Raw genomic sequence first — 23,250 nt, forward strand, 5'->3', positions numbered from 1 at the left:
TCTGAAAGTAAATGTAGCTTTGTAGATGTGTGTTTCTCTTCGCTAGTTTCTCGTTTTTGGAGGCATAATGTTTTATGGTCCGATCTTCTTGTCGTTGAAAGCTTGCTGCTGTAACATGGGCGGCGACAAACACGACAGAAAGCGTCGATGCAGTGGACGTGAAGGGATGACACGACCCTGCATTCTTTCGTGTTTTTTTTTTTTTTTGCACTTTGCCGCTTTCATTGCAAGGCGATCGGACATATATCCTTTGTCCCCATCAAAATGGACGACTTTTATCGATAATTTCTCACACAGGGTGAACCATATTTAAGAGGACATTTAGTTGCTGAAAGTACGCATTGTGGAGCAATAGACCCTGTCGAGAACTGATTTTTAAACTCCGCGATCAATTCCCAATGTTGCACAATGTGACATATGAGTGAAAATTATATTGACTGCTTTCTGATTGTGCAGTGTAGCGGGATTATGAAGACTCCCTGTGTGCAGTTTTTTTTTTTTCTTTTCGAACTGAAGAATTCCTATTCAGTTTCAAGCACGTACGGGCGTGGTGAGAGCGCGGTTTAGCAGAAAAAGGATGAAGAAAGCAGACAAAGCCATCACCGTTCGATGTCATTTGGTTCGTACTCCCACGAAACTACGTTATCGAGGGATCCAATGTACAAATATTCACGTAATATCTCGAACCGAATCCCGGGTCAGGGACCGTTACCCGGGGCAGAATCTTCGACAGTTCACGACCTGCTGCTCGCAGCCATCGGCGAGTATGCCTCTGTTTGTGGTAAAGGTCAGTTTGAGTAAGTCAGATTGTGGCAAATGTGCAGTGCAGCGATGAAACTGTGTGCCGGCAATATTCCAAACACCGAGTCGATCTCGCATGCAGAGCAACACACACATGCATAGGTGGTGATGACGTGGACTGTCGTTCACCAGCGCAGGCAAACGAGGCAAATGTTGACTATAAAATTGGTTTTCCTGTTTATTTGGCGTTTTCACTTGCCGTCTGGTTGTTCGTCTGTAGCAGTGGCCGGAGGTGAATTTACTCTTCTAATGAGACAGCAATTAAACTCGGGTGACACACGGAAGGGGGAGACTTCCGACCGTTCCGGTTGACAGCAGAACCGAGAGCGAAGGTGCCACATGGTGTGCCTTACCAGAATATTACATGTCACACCTGAATGGTGGCACGAGCTGCCTGATCGGCTGTGACTCGAGGAAAGCCTTTTCTGCACACCTGGCTTCCTCCCGACGTGGTGCTGCACTCATAACGTGAAACTTTGAAACGGATGTCTCCAGGGGCGCCGTGTGTCCAACACGCGTTTATTTTCCCAAACATTCGCAAATAATTAAGTGTTGTGGTGTACGAATCGCCATTAAAGCCGAGAAAGCACCGTTACATCACGGATTTATCGTGTCTTTCTGCTGAGGCTATCAGTCTTCTAGGTTACATGTAGGGTTACGCGCTTCCGGTTTTAACCGAAAAACATACGCCGCTACATTTTTTCACCGTTCGGTTTTAACCGGAAAACACCGAATACAGATGTCGGAGGAAAGATTACGGTGATAGAGGGCGCTCTCGATGTCGCGCTTGGGAAACCGCAAAGAGCCTATGCAGCGATGTCAGACAAGAACCTGGGAAGTATTCCTGCACTTATATCAGCAAGTTTAAATGAGCTCTGCTTTCACGGTGTAGGTACCACCACTTCGCTGTGGAGCAATAAAGTATTCATTTTGTGAGGTTTGACGATCATGTCTCACAGGGGCTAATTTTGTATTAGTTTTTGGCTTTAAGGCTGCGCTGGGACGCGCAGTTTTGAAATAACGTTGCGATTTATATCCGCTGATAATTGGAGGGTAAACCATGTACACATCCCAGAAAAATCACCGAAAAACACGGATTTCATGAAAATAAATAAACACCGAAAAACATACGCTGAATCCGCCATAAAATAAAAAAAACGAAAGCGCGTATCCCTAGTTACATGCGGACGAAAGAAGTAAACACTAATAGACCTCTCACTGTTTGTAAACAAATGATGTCATAGTGTTCGACAGCGCCACCAACTTGGTAGAGTTGAACTACGTTAGAAGCTAGAGGCGAACAAGGTCGCGCCCGAAAGCCACAGTCTTGAGGGGATTACGATGGTCCCTGAGAGGGACGCGACCTTCGGTCCTACTTTTCTTTCAATAGGAGGCAGCGTACAAGTGCCCATTCGTGGAACCCAGCCCTCCCCTTCCCATTTGTTTCGGTTTCAGTCTGTCTACCAACGTCATGATGACGTTTCTCGGGTAGAGGTCTATTAACCAGTGTTGAGGGTTACTCGTTACAATTTACTTGTTACTGCAACTAAGCTACTTTCTGGTAACGTCTGACATAACGCGTTGCTTTTGTGTTCCAGTAACTTCTTGAGGACCTCATTCCTTTTTTAGATCCTAACTTTGTAACTTGGGGTGCGCACCAACATCCTCCTGTTCAATTTGCTTAAATAACGCGAGAAGCGTGCTCCATCTCTAATGAGAAGACAGCTATATGCGATCCGATTGCATGTACAAGCCTACTTGGGGGTAACTCGAGTTATTTAGTTTTTAGTTCAGTTTTTTGGGGGTTTTCATAACTGGTACGTCGTTACTAGCTTCGTTGCATCTTTTACACAGGAACTTATAACGAGCTCCCTTTGTTCAGTAACTTCCTCATTTCTGGTAATTTTGCAATCGTGAACAGCATGCGTGAATTATAATCTTCTGATCTCTGGCATTCCCAATGCACGGTAGTTGTTATTGTGTGAATATTTTCCTGTATGTGATTTCTATTCTACTATCGGGCTTAGCATTTCGACTCAAAGAAGCGGAAACGTACCTTATAGAAGAGTTCATTCCCGCTCTTTTTCTTTTTTTGGTGGGGGGGGGGGGGGGGAGGGGGAGAAGAGGCCTTTCAGTGTGGCGACATTTTTATTGAGAGGTAGTGATAACCGTTAATAATTTTGCAAGGTTAAGAAACACGCAAGAAATAGTACTATATGAGGTACTATAGGAAATTCTCTAGACACCCCACAAAATGTGATAGGCTTGCCTTGGTTTCAGTCGGATTCCAGCCCCATGGAGTTGTGGATTTACGTAGACACACAAGCACATTTGCAGCGCTTCAAACGCTCTCCGGGCGGTTTTCTGCTCTAGCAATCAAGCACCCTTTGCGGTTTGGTCTCGACCTGTTGTATCGTTTGGAAACGCCGCCTCTTCAATTTCGTTTTCAGCTTTCACATAAAGGGGAAGCCACAAAGTGTGAAGGAGGAAGATCTTGGTGACCGCGGGCACTTGCATTGTGACGAATGCTCGTTTAACGCGATGGTGATGGTGATATGATAAAGAAAACAATGGGGATGTGAGTGGGGATGTGGGGGTGTGCTCGTTTAACGCAGAATTCCCAGTGCTGCTGCATTTTCTGTAATCTATACTGCTCGTTCATTTCCGTACTCGGAGATCGAGGTTTCATGCCCTGCATGTGAGGGAATTTGGGTCTGAGACGTATTGTATCGGGTATTGTAACCCGCCACGAGTGTGTTCGTCTTTGTGAATGTGAGAGTGACTGGCAACAATGTAAGAGAGAATGCGTTGAGGGTGAGTGCGTGTCCCCGTGTTTCCTAGCGTGGCTTGGTACGTTGAAGAGAGGGTAGCTAGGTGAGGGTGTAATTGGTAGCATCTCTGTCCAGCAATGAGGGAGTGTACCCCACTGCTGGTGCCTTTGCTTTGGTGCATTCAATTATTGTAACCAGACCCGTCATAGACAACTGACGGTTGTCATTGGGCAGCTTCATGAGCCTATGTCATCTGCGCCATCTACCACTCACGCCGCAAAGCTTCAATTGCCCATCATCATCATCATCATCATCACCTTTCAGCCCTCGTCCAATCTGATCTCATCCTAGATACAGTCGTGTGATTGTGTGACACTACGTGAGGGTAATAAAGGCGATCAGTGGTTACCGCCATCATTCTCGTACACGATAGTACTAGTGCACTGTGTCGCAAGGTTACCTGCGTTACCTACGAGGCCCTACACCGACCTGGAGGATGAATAAAAGTTCTCCATTAACAACAAAATTTGATTGGACTATATTGAAAATTGAAGGTTGATTTCTTTATTGGAAAGGTCCGCGAAAGTCTGGGAGTAGAATTTACTTCGGTGGCCTTGAATTTAATATACGTGATCGATTCAATTTACGAATGGTTATAACTAAATTAGTTACATTATTTTAAATGATTTCCTGAGTGTCAGCCACGTGAAAGGTGTAAATTTAACGTGAAAGAGAGAGAGTGAGAGAGAGAGAAACTATGGGAAAGAACCATGGGAAACTATGGAAACTATACGGAAGAAACTGTGGGAGAGAAACTGAAGGTAAATGCAGGTGAATATGGAGTCACTGGGACTCCTGCTCCTTCAAAAGCAAAGTTGTTGAAAACAATGATACAATCAATATAATCGACACCTCAGGAACGTATTTCTTCCAAAATTCTTAAGCCGTTATTGAAAAAATAAAAATAAAAATTCTGGAGCGCGACACCTATAGGCCGGAAAGCATCCACTCCACGCTACGCCGGATGGAACCGTGGTAGTAAACCGCGTAGTAAATTTATCGCTTCGTTTCGGCGCGATCGTCGGTTTCACAGTCGATTGCTTCGAGTCGTCCACCGCATGCTCTGCCGTCATATAGAAGACAGCAGCGGGCCGTGCACGGCGTGGATTCCGCACCTGGGTCCCACTGGCAGCCGGAACTCGGAACCTTCCTCTTAGCGCCATTTACACGCTCTGTTGGATTTGCCTATAGCACCCGCATCTCTAATGAATACGTAACCCTACTGTCCTCTTGTTTGTGGTGGGTGTCGCTTCTCTTCGTTTTTTTTTTTTTTGTGTGTGTCTCTTTCATTATGTCTAACGGGAATAAGTGTCACCTTAATAGTGTACTTCTCATTAAATACACGATAAGCTTCAGAATTGTTTCTTGGAAAGGAACGATTTATTTTTGCTTCATCTTCAAACGTGGCGCAGATGACCCGGTCAAAGAGGCCTCAGGTCCTCGAGGTCTGAAGCTACCGATATTTCGAAATATCCGCGGCTTCTGACCTGAGGCCTCTGTTTATTTCCTCTTAATTTATTTTATTTCCTTAATTTCAGCATGGGTATAAAGCATTTGACTTGGTCTCTCTCTCTGTACTTGTAATGTTGTTAACGGTTCAGGTCGACAAAGTAGATCTCCCAATTATTTCCGCACCGACCGATTATTCTCCCCGTAATTGACAGCGAACGGGGAAAATATAAAATAAATTGAATTCGAAATAATAGCCGAAAGCGAGCCTGTTCGAGCTCCCTTAGGTGCTTGTTTGCAGCCGAATATAGCTCATACTTGTACCAGTTTGCGGTTTAGCGTAGACTAGGCTGTGAATATCGGCAATGCATTAATCTTTTTGGACCTTTCATCGTTTTTGTCATCACAGGTGTGGATTGGTAAAGCCGCTGTTTCGAAGCGATTACTTTGTATCTTATTATCCTGTCCACGGTATCAGCAGCACAGACTATATCTACAATCTTCTTTAGCTCGGCTGGATGGCAGACCATTTCATGTTGTTAAGGTTTTGGGCATTTGGACACCCGACCATCAGTTCCACGCCATGCAGGCATTTGTGCGATTTTGCGCAGACTCCAAGTTGGTGGACACAGTGTGACTGACTGAGTCTTTGTCACTCATTGGTTTTATTGTAATTAGCCATTTTTGTTTTCCTAAGTGATCTGGAGTAGCCAGTTCTCGCGTAATGAGTGCCTATTACTCGATTTTTTCTTTTCTTATCAACTCAGCTCAACTTTGTCCAACCTGAAGGCAGGAACTCCCACCCTTGTCAGTTTTCCAACCCTCCAGTTCTTACTCGGCTGGATTACACTCCGTCCCAAGCATTCATCGAAAACAGCGGTACCGAGCACTAAAACCAGCTTGCAGAGCGCTAGGTAATAGCACGCCACCAAGCAACGAAACGAGCAATAACATGAAGTTATTTTCTATTTATGAGTCAATACCGACGCTTTCGGTGGTGGCCCCAGACGAATATCGTTCACAAGCGTTCGCCGCCCATTGCCTATTCACCCTTTCAGTGATTACAAACAGAAAGCACAACCGGAAGCTGCGTAGGGTTCCAGCGTCAGCGGCTACATGTGGCGTCACGCCGTGTCACTCATTTCAGTTAAACCTTTTCGCTGTTCACAGATAGTCAAAGGGTTTAACTCAAATGAGTGACAGGGCGTGGTGCTACATGTAGCCGCTGACGCTGGGAACCCTAGAGAAATTCCGGTTGTGCCTTCTGTTTGTGAACAGTGAAAGGGTGAATAGCCTTCCAGTGAACACGGCCTCACAATGCGCGCGCCGCGCTGCGATCGGGAACTCTTGGTTCCCATTGCATGGAGCAGTTTAAGTTATCAGCGGGTAAAGCCGGAAGAACGCAGTCTTGGGGAAAAGTTACTTTAAAAAGCAGTTAAGTCTGAGATAGTTACAACATTAAACAATAGAAAGAAATAAGGAATCAGTACGTCGCAGGCACAGTTGCTGTGTAGAAATAGTAACTATGAAGTTAGTTAAAGCAACTTTGCTACTTTACAGGTATTCTCTGATTTGGCAAAGGTATGAAATAGAGTCCAACAACATTTACTCCAAATTCTACGCTAGTGCAAAGTAAATATGCAAAAGTTGCACTCTTGAGCAGTATAGCTTTGGATAAGTTTGTCCCACATTTTTACAAAAACGTCCCTACCCGTGCTGAACAACAGCTCAACTAGGGTACTATGCAGAATACCATTTGATATAACCAGACTTTTCAAACTGACCGGGAAAAATATTTTACTGGTGTCCTTCTTCATCGCACATTGATTAAAAATAAAATTCCGTCATCTACGTGTCTATGTTCACTTACCTTTCTCATCACATGAATATTATTTTGAGCGAATACTACTAGAGGGCAAAATAAAAATGCCACCTTTCCGGCATTCAAATTCTGAAGTCGCTGATGCCACATCAAGGCCTTCGCCGCTCATAGCCACAGTTGCTTCGCGCTAACACGGAATTAAAAAAAAAAACATCAAGGCCTTCCGAAACAAAATATTCGCTGTCACGTCACGCGATTTCTGAATAATGGTGAGGGCTGCATTCCTTTCCAAATATCTGTTTCTTAAGAGCTCAAGCCAACTACGAGTATATGAGCAATGAATATCGGTCGGCAATAGGTTGCAAAAAAATGTAAAGAGTTTCCGGAACTACAGCGAAAAATATGCTATTCTGGAAAAGCAGCTCCTGAAGCAGGGAAGGATGGCATGCGCTGGCGAGTAGTATATCAGTCGAAGCCAACAGTTGCTGGAATGTGTGCTTGACAGAAGGAAAAATAAAGCACGTCACGCTTGGCCGACTGCTTAGGACAAATGCTGTCAAAGGCAACGGCTGAGAGGTGACCCATTATCGAAACTCTGCTCTTCTTATGCTATGCTACATCTCTCCTGGGATTTCCACGGATGCTTTCAGCGAGAAGCCGATGCAGCTCTCTATAGGAAACCGGGACATGGCGCACTAGGCCCAGATCATATCTACGCTTAATACCAGAAAGCAAGCCACGCTGGAAACTTCGAGAATTCCTCAGCGTCATGAACTTTTACCGGCGGTTCGTTCCCCATTTGCGAAGATGACACGTCCACTCGATAATATCCCACCGGCTTGCTCTGTGTGATGCTTGCCATTGGCGACAAAGGCGAAGCTTTCAAAACTTCACGGAGGCAGTGCTGAAAGCTCTTGTGCTGAAGGCTCGGGAAATTTTACTACAGAAACACTTTTCTCACATGTTAGCGCCGCGCAGCAATTATGGCTACGAGCGGCGTACAGACGTGGACAGATGGAGAGAGGACAGCAGGAAGGAGTGGGAGACAGGGGGGTTAGTGTGCGTCCCGGGCTTACTTCAGGGGGAACTGGGCCGACATTCGTCTTGAAAATCCGCCGAAAAACCCAGAGAAATCCCCAGACAGCACAACTAGTGCGGGGATTCGAACCCGCGTCACCTCCCAGTCTCCGCGTGGAAGGCGGTCATCCTAACCACTATGCCACGGGAGCTGGTCACAGAATCATAAATGTTTTCTAACCTTCGGCCCCCTCTGCCGCAATCGTTTCAGTACATACATCTATGACAAAAAGTAACTTTTGGAAGCAGCTGTCACCCACTGAGAGTCGTCAGGAGTGCCATTTTATGAGAGCTGCTCACATCTTACACTCCTCGTTTGATGGACTCACCACCTCCTGGAAGGAACAGCAACCTTATTTCAAGATGAGAATGGGGAGTAACTCCAGGGGCGATACTCCACCCCATCGCTGCTGGTGGTGATGTGGGGAATGAAGTAATGGGCCCCTTCATAATAAGGATCGAAGTCCTATTGTTCCTGGAAGGAAGAATGTTCTGGATCCGAAAGAAAATATGCAGACCCTATATTGTCCGGCCACTCCAGCACGCTTAGGCTGCCCAGATGTCGCTACAGGATTTCTAAAAGGACGTGTCTTCCACGAAAATCACGAGGAAGGAAATCAGAGAGTGGAGCACGACTTGCCGAGATGCAGTTGGCCAGTCACCTAGTACATTCTTGATGTCAAGCAGGCCGTTGATGTGTCTGTAGAATACATTCTGTAGCATTTCACTACTCCCAGCACTTCCCAGCAGGGAATCGCTCACAGCTAAGCAGTATGTGCTCTGTGTCCTGTGGCACTCTGCATTGAGTGCAGTCTGGTCAGGGAGCTGTCCCGATACGGTGTAGGAATGCGCGATTGAGGGAAAGGTTAAGCCAGAATCGGTGGAGGAATGATTCCAGTAATCTGGAAGTCCTTGAAAGTTTTCGATATGCGAGGTGGGGATCTATCCTATGAATCCCTGACGTCCGTTCCCTCACGTTGAACCAATCCCTTCTTATAAGTCCGGTCGCAACAAGATATACACCACGTTTTGCATTGGAATCGGGGAAGTAGACTTTTTGTGTGGGATAAATATCGTCGACCTCCGACAGGTGGGCTTTTTCATGGAATTTTTTAACACGTTACGTGAATCACCCTTTCCCGGCCTTCACCTGCTACACAGAGGCTACGTACGGCCTCCCCATGGAGATGGCGCAGCCGTCAATGCCACAAGGACAGCTGCCTTCCATTTGCGATTCTGGACGTAAATTGTGTCTCTTCAACGTGATAGAGTCTCCCTTCACGAATTGCGATGAGGATTACTTCGCCTATGTGTTCAGTAACTTCGGCTGTGCTCTCAGCAAACGTAATATGCAGCACTCGCTCTTCGACCCTTCCAACTCATAGGAGATTGCAATTCAACTATAGCACGTTAAGAACATCTTCGAGTGTCGTATGTCCCACCATACTTCTCAGGCAGTTGTGTCTGAACTCGTTCCTTTCCAGTGACATTCATGAGCTCTTTGCTCGCAAGGCTGCTCAAAGTCGGTGAGCTTCGCCAGTAGTATAGTCCCAAGCCCTACAACCGATATTTTCTGATCCAATAGAAAACAATTCGAATCCAACACAATCCAGCTCTATCCTCCTCTCCACATTTTCTAGACTTCTAAGCTCTCTGATTGGTCGATCGGGCTCCGCCCCTTCAGGTTGATTGGATCGTTCTAAGCCTACAATTGATGCCATCGTGGTCATCGTATCATCGTATCCCGCACGCTCGCTCGCTCCCGTTTTTCTGGGAGTTCCAGGACCAACCCCAATAAACAGTCTCTCCTTGCCAAACCTGTTTCCTTGCCCCGATATGTACAGGTCTTCGCGGAATGGTTCTCCCCATCGCCATCAGGACTCATGCGCACCTTTGGTCCCTAACGCGAATCTGTTGTGGAAAGCTTGCCGGCCTTATTTACATATGGCATGCGTTTTCTTAAGTGGGAAGAGAATTCTTCGAAAAACGTGCCAGTCGTCTGGGGTGTAGTATTTACCTTTCATTAGGGCAGTATAGTATAGTTGCGAAATGGTTGGGGAGGATTACTGTGTTAAGTATTAGTAACTATTGTTCATTGTAGCATTCCTTTGTGCAATCTTATTGCATACGATGGCTAAATCGTTGCCGCTGATAAGGCATAGGAAATGACGGACATTGAAGTGTATCAATAAGCAATCGTATTTTTATAATTAGGCATATTACCTGGGAATGCTTACGCTGAAGCTTGGAAACAGTAATGTTACTCTTCTAACCGTTTCCAGCATCGTAACCGTTCCCACGTGGGGCATCGCTCATCTACTTTAATCACCTCACCTCTGCCTTAATCGTTTTACTTTACTTTTCTGAAGAGAAAAGCATTTTGGGCATGGTGGCAGCCAAAATCTCAATTTTCTTGCTGCCCATTAGTTTTTTTACCAGCTCCGGTGGCGCAGCGGTAACGCGTGCGCTTGGAGACTGGGAGGTCCGCGGGTCGAATCCGCGGTCCGGCTGTGCCGTCTGGCGTTTTTCCTGGGTTTCCCTCAGATGTGTAATAGGCGTATGCCGGCACAGTTCCCCTGAAGTCGGCCCATGGACGCAGCTATCCTCCCCCCGAGCGGATTCCGCTCGGTCTTCCACTTCACCCTTTGCTCTCCTCCTCTCCACCACCTTTCCCTTCCCGAGAAACATGCCGCCTAATCAGGCAGGCAGACCTCTCGGGTTCCTCCCAACGACACTCCTCCTCCTCCTCGACAGGTCCGCGGTTCGAATCTGCGGGCCGGCTGTGCCGTCTGGGGTTTTTCCTGGGTTTCCCTCATATGTTTAATAGGCGTATGCCGGCACAGTTCCCCTGAAGTCGGCCCATGGACGCAGCTATCCTCCCCCCGAGCAGATTCCGCTCGGTCTTCCTCTTCACCCTTTCCCCTCCTCCTCTCCACCACCTTTCCCTTCCCGAGAAACATGCCGCCTAATCAGGCAGGCAGACCTCTCGGTTCCTCCCAACGACACTCCTCCTCCTCCACCCGCCTTGATACCAGCTCCGGTGGCGCAGCGGTAACGCGTGCGCTTGGAGACTGGGAGGTCCGCGGTTCGAATCCGCGGGCCGGCTGTGCCGTCTGGGGTTTTTCCTGGGTTTCCCTCAGATGTGTAATAGGCGTATGCCGGCACAGTTCCCCTGAAGTCGGCCCATGGACGCAGCTATCCTCCCCCCGAGCGGATTCCGCTCGGTCTTCCACTTCACCCTTTCCTCTCCTCCTCTCCACCACCTTTCCCTTCCCGAGAAACATGCCGCCCAATCAGGCAGGCAGACCTCTTGGGTTCCTCCCAACGACACTCCTTCTCCTCCTCCTCGACAGGTCTGGGGTTTTTCCTGGGTTTCCCTCAGATGTGTAATAGGCGTATGCTGGCACAGTTCCCCTGAAGTCGGCCCATGGACGCAGCTATCCTCCCCCGAGCGGATTCCGCTCGGTCTTCCACTTCATCCTTTCCTCTCCTCCTCTCCACCACCCTTCCCTTCCCGAGAAACATGCCGCCTAATCAGGCAGGCAGACCTCTCGGGTTCCTCCCAACGACACTCCTCCTCCTCCTCCGACAGGTCCGCACCAGCTCCGGTGGCGCAGCGGTAACGCGTGCGCTTGGAGACTGGGAGGTCCGCGGTTCGAATCCACGGGCCGGCTGTGCCGTCTGGGGTTTTTCCTGTGTTTCCCTCAGATGTGTAATAGGCGTATGCCAGCACAGTTCCTCTGAAGTCGGCCCATGGACGCAGCTATCCTCCCCCCGAGCGGATTCCGCTCGGTCTTCCACTTCACCCTTTCCTCTTCTCCTCTCCACCACCTTTCCCTTCTCGAGAAACATGCCGCCTAATCAGGCAGGCAGACCTCTCGGGTTCCTCCCAACAACACTCCTCCTCCCCCTCCTCCTCGACAGGTCCGCGGTTCGAATCCGCGGGCCGGCTGTGCCGTCTGGTTTTTTTCCTGGGTTTCCCTCATATGTTTAATAGGCGTATGCCGGCACAGTTCCCCTGAAGTCGGCCCATGGACGCAGCTATCCTCCCCCCGAGCGAATTCCGCTCGGTCTTCCACTTCACCCTTTCCTCTCCTCCTCTCCACCACCTTTCCCTTCCCGTGAAACATGCTGCCTATTCAGGCAGGCAGACCTCTCGGTTCCTCCCAACGACACTCCTCCTCCTCCTCCTCCTCCACCCGCCTTGATACCAGCTCCGGTGACGCAGCGGTAACGCGTGCGCTAGGAGACTGGGAGGTCCGCGGTTCGAATCCGCGGGCCAGCTGTGCCGTCTGGGGTTTTTCCTGGGTTTCCCTCAGATGTGTAATAGGCGTATGCCGGCACAGTTCCCCTGAAGTCGGCCCATGGACGCAGCTATCCTCCCCCCGAGCGGATTCTGCTCGGTCTTCCACTTCACCCTTTCCTCTCCTCCTCTCCACCACCTTTCCCTTCCCAAGAAACATGCCGCCTAATCAGGCAGGCAGACCTCTCGGGTTCCTCCCAACGACACTCCTCCTCCTCCTCCTCCACCCGCCTTGATTGCTCATATGCTCCCAAAATGTTTTCCTGGCATTTCTAAGCCAGTTCAACATAGGCCTGGCCCCACCAGATGGCGCACAGCCCACTCCGCAATGGCTTCAGACAGACACACACACAAGAAATTGGTTTCAAACTTTATTCCATCCTATGGTCATTTCAAGGACCAACATAGACAAGGCTGCAGGCGCTCCACAACGGCTTCTGACACACATACACGAGAAATTGATTTCAACCTTTATTCGGTACAGAGGACAGCCACACAAATTCAGCCCAACTGCTTACTGGTCTAGCTAGGCAGCTAATCATTGGTCACTTCCACACATCTCTAAGCCATACGCACTGCAAACATATTTACCAAGCACATAAATTTCACGTGACATACCTCTTTTCAATGTGACCTGCATAAATTTTCATCTCAGAGACGTTAGAAGGTTAATGCATACACCGCTACCACAGTTGCTGAACAATGCAAGACATGAATAAAACCTCCTCAGCTGAAGCACTTTACATCATCATGTTCGGTGTTTCCACAGTTCCTGCTGAAGTCAGCCTCCTTCCTGCTGTCCACATGTCCACATTAGTACGCCACTCATAGCCACAGTTGCTTCACAGTGCTAACATTGAATTTAAAAAAAGCATGTTTGGGGTACGATGTACACGTCTCAAGACACTCTATCCATCTCCATAGATCCTGAGTAAAGCTGGCTTCACCCCGTTGGACGCCTGCGTTAGGTGAAGCCAACCTTTGGGGACAAGATCTTATGCATGTACTACAACCCAGGGATCGGAACGGCTATTTTTTTCGGTTCAGTTGGGGTTCAGGTTTGGGCATATTTGTTTGGTTCGGGTTCAGATCGGCAGCAGCGCAAAATATCGGTTCGTACCGGTTTAAACTAGTACGAACCGGTTCAGAAAAGTGAATTTTGAGCAGATTGTCATGGGATAAAAGCAGGCACCATCCTTACAATTCTCAAATAACACAAATGTACTTTTGTTGTTGTTGTTGCCGACACAGCAGTGGTTCACAGCAACACTGTGTTTTACAGATGTGCGTTTCAGGTGCAACGCTATGGTAGCATAGGGACTGTGCGACAAACTGGTGGCGCCGCGATGCGGCCTCCGGAGAAAGTACCTTGCGTGATAGCCGCCGGGTAGCCAGCTTTGTTTACATGTGAAGTGCGGGCGTCTTTTTTTTTTGCCACACTTGAACTGTTGCATCGCTAACTGTGCCAGCAACTAAAAGAACTCGTCATTAGGGACCAGATGTTTCATTTCTCGTGATTTCTATGTTTCCAATACCACTGAGGGCACTAGACTCGCAGCGAATAGCGTTTGTGAAGTGCGTTCGGCCATTGCATGATGTGTGCACAACATGAGCGAATATATTCTATTTCTTTTGTTCTAGTTTCAATGAAACTGAATGAGGACCTGCAAAATGATCAATGATTTACAGTTGCCACTTTCGTGACGGTGAAACGCCGCTGGATACTGTATCACCGTCAAATGCACCGACCAAACGGCAACATATTTCGAGATAATGATTGAGGTGCCCAGAGCCGATATTGCTCCCCTGTAATCTGGTTGACGAGTGAGAACGGAAGTTCTACGTTGTCCAGAAGGTTCAGTATTTACAGTATTTACGGTTCAGTATTTCGCAGCTGTCGTGCCGCAAGCTACGGCGGTAGCTGAGGTAGAAACTCATAGAATTTCTTCTTTGAGTATCGCTTTAGCGTTATTGTATCTGAAGATACTGGAAAAACTGCAGTAGAAGTTCAGACAATAAGTTGTGACCTGACGTGTTTACTTGTATCGATAAAATGGACGCACGATGTAGATTTCAGTGACGACGTTATGTGTGTGCAAAGAGGACGAAAGGAATACAAGACTCAGTCAAAAACATGATATTCCCCTCATGACTGAATTCTTGTCATTAAATGCAGTTCTTCAGTTGTTCTGCATCGGGGATACACGCATGTTCTCCAACAGAAACGATGATATTATAAATGGCTGGAGTCAGAGAAATACACGTATATAGCCTTCGCTAGCAACACCAGGATTCGCCAGGATTTTGTGAGGCGTCAAATAACCATCCTCTCGACGTATCACTTACAGGTGTTTTGAACAGACAGACGCGAGTGGCTGTTCTCCTTCCGCACTGTTAGATACATTATAAATAAGGTGGTTGTTTCTCTGCAGTTTGTCTCGATTCTCTTCGTTCGTGCCCCAGAAAGGTTCCACATTATTTCCACATTATTCCACTACGAAAATTATTCCTTCTAATTACGGCGGTCGCCACGCAAGCTACGGTTCCACTTGAGAATGCATAGAACGGGCGGCGTGGTATCACGTCGGATACTTCCAAGACCGCCACTGGCGGCGCTGTCGCGACGGAGCAGCGCGCCCCCTTTAGGTGTCGCACGGTCCCTATACTGTACTCCCTAGTTCACTCCTCGAGGCTGGCTGTTATTTTCACAGTCCGAAATGAAAACGAAACCTGTGGCTGCTGGACGACAAAAATCGCTTGCTAGGGAGCCTACGACTGTCAAAAGGAAGAAGATAAAAAATAACATAAAACACGACTAATGACGCTTCTTGTCCTTTCTGACCACATATATTCCGAAAGTGTGTAATGTGCCGCCCTCATGGGCGTTTCGTATCTTATTTTATTTTTGTTTCTTATGAAAATATTATAACAACCCTCGGTTTAGTCAGTTTTTAGCCTGATGTATTCAGCCTAGAAGATGAAATACGAAGGAGGAAATACGAAATACCTCGTGCACTTAGCTTGCAGTTTTATTTTGTTCAGGTTTAGAACTTGTTTGGCAATGCGATTCAATCCGCTATGTAAATCGTAGTTCCAATCTCTCACAATGCACATTACGTCTGAACCATTTTGCGGTTCGAAAAAAATTTGCAGTTGCCGGTTCGGCAACTGCAAATTTTTTTTGTTCAGTTCTGGTTCGGTTCAACATGAGCAATAAATTATTTTGCTTAGGTTCAGTTTTGGTTCAGCGAAAAATACAGGTTTTTAGCAGTTTTCACTTTCGGTTCAGTTTTGGTTTCGATCCCTGCTACAAACACGAGCGAGGAGGCTAATTCTTCATTTCATTCTAATTGCCATTCTTGATGCTATGCAGTGAAGCATAAAGGAGCATTAAAGTGGTATCTAACATGGCCCAAAACTGCTGTCATCTTGTAAAGCAGTATGTGAAAAGCATTCCCACAAAATATTTGTCCAAAGTTGTATCACCACGGTGCAATTAATTTGGAAAATCGCTGCCGCGGTGACAGGCCGGAGCGCTCCAACAGCAGACCACACCCACTCTAGTGTGACGTTCGTGGTAGAGAGCCCCTCATTCGTTCGTAGGAAAAACCGTCTGCTACGAACATTGTGAGCTGTTTCTTGGTGACTTCTATTATTTATATGATTTCTATCACGTTTTCTTAAAAAAAAAAAGAAGCATATACGCAGCCTGAGAAAATAAGATTACGATCACAAGAGTAATATATCCGTGGCTTCTGTGCAATCTCAGAATTCACAGCAGCAGAAAGCTAGCGATGGCGGCGGTATTGTGGCGCCACCTGTTAGCCACTGAACCAACTGCGCGGTGAAAACTGTCGGACAGGCTGCACACTGTCGAGAAGCACGGGGTTTTTGCTGTACAAATGCAGTTAATTTCGGGCTGCACCACTCGTTCTTCCCGTGGTGCCTGCGGTCCCAAAAAATCGTGGTTGTGTCGTGGACAGCCTTCAAACCCTCCGTTTCGGATATCACGAAGCCGGAGAACGCATGGCGTCTCCGAAGCGGTAGCAGACGCTCCGGCCTGGGCGATGTTGCTCACCTCGATCATGTGATCCCAAGTCCAATGAGGAGCGTCCTCACCACTTGCGCCACATAGTGACGTGTGTGGTGGCGCTCATCACGTGCCTATTGTGAAGGCGAAGGAGGGTGTTTCGCGCGCGGGAGGTTCGGGGAGCTATTGCAGGGGTCCCAATTTAGCTACGGTTGCACTAATTGTGGGAAAACTGTTTTCGGCCGCCTAACATTCCATACTGACCAAAAACAGAAACAAAGTTGTGGGCCTCTAGACTGCTCCTTTAAGGTTGTTCTTTGTCACTGATAGTGTATGTCATCGTTGTTGATGGCATCTTGCTCATCGCTATCATCTGAATAGATTGCTGAATTTGCCAGTTTTTGCTGTTTTGAGGATGTCCGATACAGCAGGGTGCTGAAAAACAGACAGAGAACGCGCGTCCGATTTACGAGGAACCACCACCACCATATGTGACACACTTTGCACTTCGACACCCCCCCCAAAAAAAACGATATCAATATTAATGGTGAAGAAAAAAAACCTGTAGTAGTGCTATGGAGTGAAGCTTAAGAGCAAATTTTATCACGGGGGGGGGGGGGATATATACAACGTCACATCAACAATGAAAAAACATTTAAATGTGTATTAAGCAGAGCACTCAAGACAATCCATAGTGATTTTCCCTTTATCTTTGTCTTTACCTTTCCTTTTCCTTTTTCTGCCAATAAGTTCCCCCCCCCCAAAGTGATGCTATACAGTGAAGCCCCCCCACTAGCTCTGCCCGCGCTCGATCTGGAAAATAAAAAAATGTACCTACCCTTGAAGCTGGGCAGGAAGAAGCACATGATCGAGAAAACCCATACTTGTTGTTGACGCTGTGCAGAGAAGCTCTTTTCAGTTAAAAACGATTCGAATGTCTATTAGGCAGATGATCAAGAAACCTTGTAGAGGTGCACTGCAGTAAAGATTAGGATCGTTTTTGTCTTAGACAATGCGTTTTGAACTTCAACATAAAAGAAATTTTACAACATAAAAATGATTTCAATGTTTATTAAGCAGACTGGTAAAGAAACCCATAGTGATGCTATGCAGTGAAGCTTAAGATTATTTTTCTTACTGATAGTGCTTGTCGCATTATGAATAAGTTCACCTCAGAAAAAAATGTGTTCACGTCAAGAGAATCAGACTTACAAATATGACGTGTTTATGGCATTCACACCACATACACTCACATTGGGTATAAAGAGCAACTTTTCAATGCACACTCTCCCATATTGGACTATTGGACTTTTCAGAAGTAATTGCATTACAACTACATGTTCACAAAAGTAACTCAATTACAGTTACAATTACAAATTCAGAAGTGTCACTCAATTGCAACTACAGTTAACTGTAAAATATAATTGAGCTACACTGAATTACATTCAATTCATATTTTTGCTTATAACTTTATTGCATATGCAATGAAAAGACAAACGTGGAATATGGACGAAAGGCAGGAAAATGTCTATAGTGGTTGTGGAGCAGAATGCTTAGCGAATCTTGTACCCCTGACACATCGCAGGCTAGTACTCCTTTGAAGTAAGGGACCTTTACAGCCTTGAAGGAGCCCTTAGTGAAAGAAAAAACAACAACAACAGATGCTGCATTGGAGTACTGCTGAGTAGCACCTCATTATACTTCATGAAGACTTCAAGCGGATTGACGGGTACCTTTCAAATTATTTCTCCCATAGCGCTGCACTTTTGTTTTTGCCACACTCAAATGTAAAATATTTGGGAGCCTCCTCACCAGATGACTTGTCACCTTCCATTATATGGAAGCTTCAGCTCTCATTGCATTCTAAAAATACGTCATTGCAGATTGTTTTAAGTTTTCGCATGGTTGTGGTCTGTCTTAACCTGGGAATGCACGGTAGAACTTGTAATGAGATCCTCCTTGGTGGGTATCTATGCCAGCCTACCATACGACGACGACAGGATTGTAGTAGAGGGGGGAGGGATATGTTTATTTAAAACAAAGGAAAAGAAAAGGTTAGCCATGCAAAGAGCTGGCTTACTATTAAAAAAAAGGTAGAAAAACAGACACTGACCGCAACAACGGGACAATGTCACAAGCAGTTCATGAGTCCTGAGGCTATGAGAAAACGGCTGCCTGTCCTAGCTTTGGCTGCAGCACACGCGTTACGTCCGTACACGGTAATCTTGTCTTTCGAGTCTTTCGTGACAGAGTACAAATCGCAGACGTTGCAAAAAAGATTCAACATTTGAAATGAGGCTGTAACCCAAATCGCATAGTAGTTCCAAAAGTAATTTTGAGTGCATTACAGGTTACTTACTAAAGTAATTCAATTACAGTTACATTTACATAATATTGAATGTAGTACATGAAATAATTAATTAGCAGGAATGCAATTGCAGTAATTTAATTATTTTGTAATTATTTTACAGGTCTAATTCTTACCCTTGTCGACCAATGAAGAGAGTTGTCGGACGTAAGTGTGAATTCATCTGATACAGACATGATTGGTTATCTTGGCGGTGGAGACGCACCTTTAGAATTACCTGTCGCGTCCATCCTGGCCGAATCTGAACCTTGCCGTTTTACTCCTCGTTCGTCACAGACAATAACGCCGAAAATCCGACGCGAAAAAGTGGAACAGTTGTAATGTGTGATGTAATGCATAGCAACAGCAGAAGAGGGATGTTGAGGGCATTCCCGAATTCCCTCTCTGGAAATCTGAGAAAATCTCACTCGAACAAGGCCAATCAGAAAGCGCCCTTTGGCGCGGTTAAGTCCAATCAGGGAGCAGCCAGAGGGCCTTTGGCGACTGGCGGGCGGGCGGGTGGGATGGCGTCTGCAGGTCACGTAGAGTCTGATCGGCTTGTGGACTGTCGCTTCTGGGTTAGCATCGGACGTGTTCATACAGCCAGGGTCGTAACACCGTGTTCCACGTGGCATGGTTGACATGGTGGCATCAGAACACACACTAGTAAGCGAAAGTTGTGGTGACCCCGTTTGGGGGACACATGGGGAGCCGTCCCGTGACCTCATCTCCCCCAGGCGATCCCTCGACACAGGAAACTTCCACTGGCCAGTTTGGCCGCGTGGGCCGATTTGGCGCATGGAAGTAGGTCAGTGGAAGGTGTCGCGGGAGGGGACCCTGGGGAGGAAGAGGTCACTCGTGCCTGGGACTTGGAAGTGAGCAGAGGTTGCAGGAATAAAGCCAGCAATGTAAGTTATTCCAAACCTGTGTCAGAGTCATTCTTGGTTGGCGATAGGGAACGTACCGGTTATTTAGACCACAACCCGGTGGGGAAGGCTACTTGCAGGAGCAAATCCCACAAAGTGGACGCATTTACTGAGGATTTTTCACTTAGTATATTGTGGTGCAAACGCGAAGCAGACTAGCAAGGAGACAATCGCCTGTGCCGCGCTCCCATTCGTTTGCCTGGCTTACGTCACCATGATGTTACTATCACTGGGGCTTCCTTAGTTGCGGAAGGAGTGTGAACTCGTGTATTTAACATCGAAGCTCTTTTTGAAGGAGAAACTTTGAAGAGAAACTGTGAAACTGCCGAACATTACCGTATCGTTCCCGTGCTTACGTTTTTGGACGCGATAGTCACTCTAAGACGCCACAAACCTAGGCCATTGAACCTAACACAGTGGACCCAAGTTAAAGACCCAGACAGGGAATAAGCGGACAGGACGAGCGCTAGGCTTCCAACTGAAGATTTATTGAGAAGACGCACAGCAGGAAAACGGCACACCCAAACAGTCTGCTTTGCGACCACGTCATCGGTAAACGTGCAGCACACGCAATAACGTGCTAAGTAATCATCGCCTCCTGGCCCACTTTTCCTGGAACTAGAGCTCCTTATCGTGTAATCCCACAGATGGTTGCTTATATAAAAAGGGATTTATGTTTCCTTATTTCAAATGTTTCTATTGTATCTATGGTGCTTTGATAACTTCCCTTAGTCGTATAGCCATTGAACAGGGGTGAAGTTGCTACGCAATGGAAGGCTAGATGGCAAAAGGCGTGCCCTTCAAGGATACTGCATGCTCTCTCAATCTTACGTTAAAACACCGATAAGACTGCCCTATGCAGGACTTTCCGCATGAGAAGTGAACGCTATACCACATTAGCTCTACAGGTGACAAGTTTTCGTAGTGTTTTGTCTGGCATTGCACCATAGTTCTCTGGTTTGCAAGTCACACTACACAGCTTTTTCAGTTCTTTTGATGCAGAGAACACCACAGGGACACGGTGCTTGCCTACCATCTTCAACAACAACAATAAATGAAGAAGTGATGATGACATGGGATGTTTCCCCATCTTCAAGTTGTGCTACAATTTATGTACAAATGGTATACCACAGCTGGTAACCCCTCATGTCGCCTATTCGAACGCACGACCACCCCGGACAGTCCTCAAGAGTACCTCATAGACCACGAAAATCAACCCACAGGAGACGGCGTGCAGCAGTATCGACTGCTTCACGATACCGTACTGGATCATTGTATCAGCCCTTCTTCATTAGGGCACTGTCGATAGTTGGGGTAGTCGGTAACGTGGCACTGTAGATAGTATGCAGCAGAAGGACAGGGACACACATAGAGGAAGACACAACACCATGACTGCAGACTCAGAGGAGAACAACGTGACAGGTTAAGGGAGGGGGAAGAGAGTAAGGGGGAGGGAGGCAGGTTTATGGGGAAATCGGGTCGCTCTGTTTTGAAGGTCAGCGTCCGGAGCGTCCCAAATACTCCAATTCGGGGAACGTCAGGGCAATGGACGGGCAGCTTATGCAGCGTTCCGGTCCAAGCTCAGTAATGAGGGAGGCTTCTGTAATTTTTCGAGTCGTCTTGTCTTTTGCCCTCGCCACAACTGAGGTCTGTTAGAAGAGGGAATGGCATCCGCAATTCTGGCAATGTAGTGCTAGATGGCCCGGGGGGGGGGGGGGTCCATTGGACACTAACATCTTGTGTTCCTTAAGCTGGTATTCTATCACCTGCCCGTTTGCCCGACGTATTTCATGCCGCACTACATTGGTCTCGATTAAACGACCTGTTCCTGACATTCTACAGCCTGGGACCTATGTTTGAACTAGCATTCTCGTGGTTCCCGTGGTTTATTTACCCGCCGACACACGCTTTGTAGTTTGATCGATGCAGAGGTCCCTATTGGGACTCTGTGTCTTGGGAAAATAAGCCCAATGGGATAGGACCATCCACCAACTCTCAACAGGTGAACTTGTGCCAAGACCAAGTCCTAACAGACGTTTCGCAAATTCTCTCAATGGGAACTAAGTTTAGCATCCAGCCCGAGATTACGAATCCAGAAGTTGTCACCCTCATCAGAAACATTGCAAGAGCTGCCTTGGGAGAAGAACAAGGGCCGTGCATAGCCGCTGCACAAGCATCCCTGCCCAAACAAACGACTAAACCGCTCAACAAGGTAGTACAGTTCTGCTGCACAACCGACACCAGGATTTTGACGGCCGACAAGGAAGGTGGCTTTGCCATCGTCCCGGCTGACATTTACAATGAAAAAAGCGAGCAGGCCTTATCGAAACATTTCCGCCCTGCCACACAGCAAGAAGCAAAAGCATCCCATAAGGTGGTTCTATGCATCTGTGAGGACAATGATCTCAACTCCCTGAGCCGATCTATCAAATGCAGTACCAACAAGTTTCTAGATTTTTTTTACACTGCCAAGACCTACAAGGAAGATATTCCTTTCAGGGTCATGCTGTCTGAGAAACACACTTGGCAAAAAAATGTGTCTACCTTTCTACACTCTAAGTAGAAACAACTAACAGTGACCGATCCGTTTGTCGTAAAGAACTCCTCCTAAGTGATTGACTTTCTTCGAAAGGACAACCCGTGCAAATACCGAATGCTATCGATCGACGTACAGGACCTTTTCTATTCCATACCACAAGTCCCACTTCTAAGCGCCGGCCGTTCATGTCCTCATCGAGAACCAGGGATTAACACACTATTCCAGAACGCAGCGGGTATGAGCGCTCCGTGGTTCATTGAGCTTCTACGAGCTTATCTTAGCTCGATATAATCGCCGATAACAACCAGCTATATCTGCAGAAGACAGGCGCCCCAATAGGATCCAGAGTGTCGCGAGCCCTATGTGATATTTTTTTCAGAGCAGTTGACACTCGCATTAAGAAAGCCTTCAACGCAGGTTCCTGTAGGTTCAGGATATTCCGCTACGTTGACGTTTTTTTCTTTTCTTCGAAGACTGTGACCAGAGCATGGAGACTACAATGGATAGCCTGATACAGGTCTTTCGAAACTCCTCCGATGGACTAGACTTCACGTTTCAACTCCCTCAAACGGAACCTTACAATTCCTCGACCTGAACATCAGATATTCCCCTGCGCATGTGTGTTGGCTCTACAGCCCAAGGTCCAAGAAAGGGGTTCTGCCGTACCGTTCTTCTCACACCAAGATCGTGAAAAGAAGCTTCCCAGTAAACCACAAACGTCTAACGGACATCTAGAGGATGGTACACCGTGGATATTTTGGATATCTAGTAGACATCCGGCTGTGTCCAGCTAACGTGGAATGGATGTACTATGGATCGTCGGAAGCTCATCCATAACTGTATAGATGGATATCTTCTGGATGTAACAGCTGGACATTTGCACATCCAGTGGACGTGCTTATGAGGCATTGCGACGTCTAATATACGTCCTATCAATGTTCCTACCGGATTAACATACGACAATATATAGACCAGATTGCAAATCTACTTTTTCAGCTATTTTGTGTGCATGAACAGCGCAAATGCCGTACCCCACCCGACACGGCTTGGGCATTTCTCAGTAGCCTCTATTGGCGTACTGGATGGAACATATACTAAAATACCAATAGTTGCGGGATGTTTGTT

General features: G+C 47.0%; 1 long non-coding RNA gene across 3 annotated transcripts in view; it reads left to right on the forward strand.

Annotated features, from left to right (window-relative positions):
* LOC135385782 (uncharacterized) overlaps positions 1–23,250 on the forward strand; it is an 85,016-nt gene that overhangs the window by 17,827 nt on the left and 43,939 nt on the right. Inside the window, exons 1-2 of one of the 3 annotated variants that reach the window (XR_010420493.1) lie at positions 17,912–18,042; positions 18,785–18,828. The exons of 1 other annotated variant lie outside the window; for it this stretch is intronic. This is a non-coding gene — a long non-coding RNA (uncharacterized LOC135385782). Of the gene's footprint in view, positions 1–17,911; positions 18,043–18,784; positions 18,829–23,250 lie in introns of those variants that run through there. One more of the 3 variants, XR_010420492.1, reaches the window with a different exon arrangement.

This window comes from Ornithodoros turicata, chromosome 2 (genome assembly GCF_037126465.1).
Source record: "Ornithodoros turicata isolate Travis chromosome 2, ASM3712646v1, whole genome shotgun sequence".
Taxonomy (NCBI): domain Eukaryota; kingdom Metazoa; phylum Arthropoda; class Arachnida; order Ixodida; family Argasidae; genus Ornithodoros; species Ornithodoros turicata.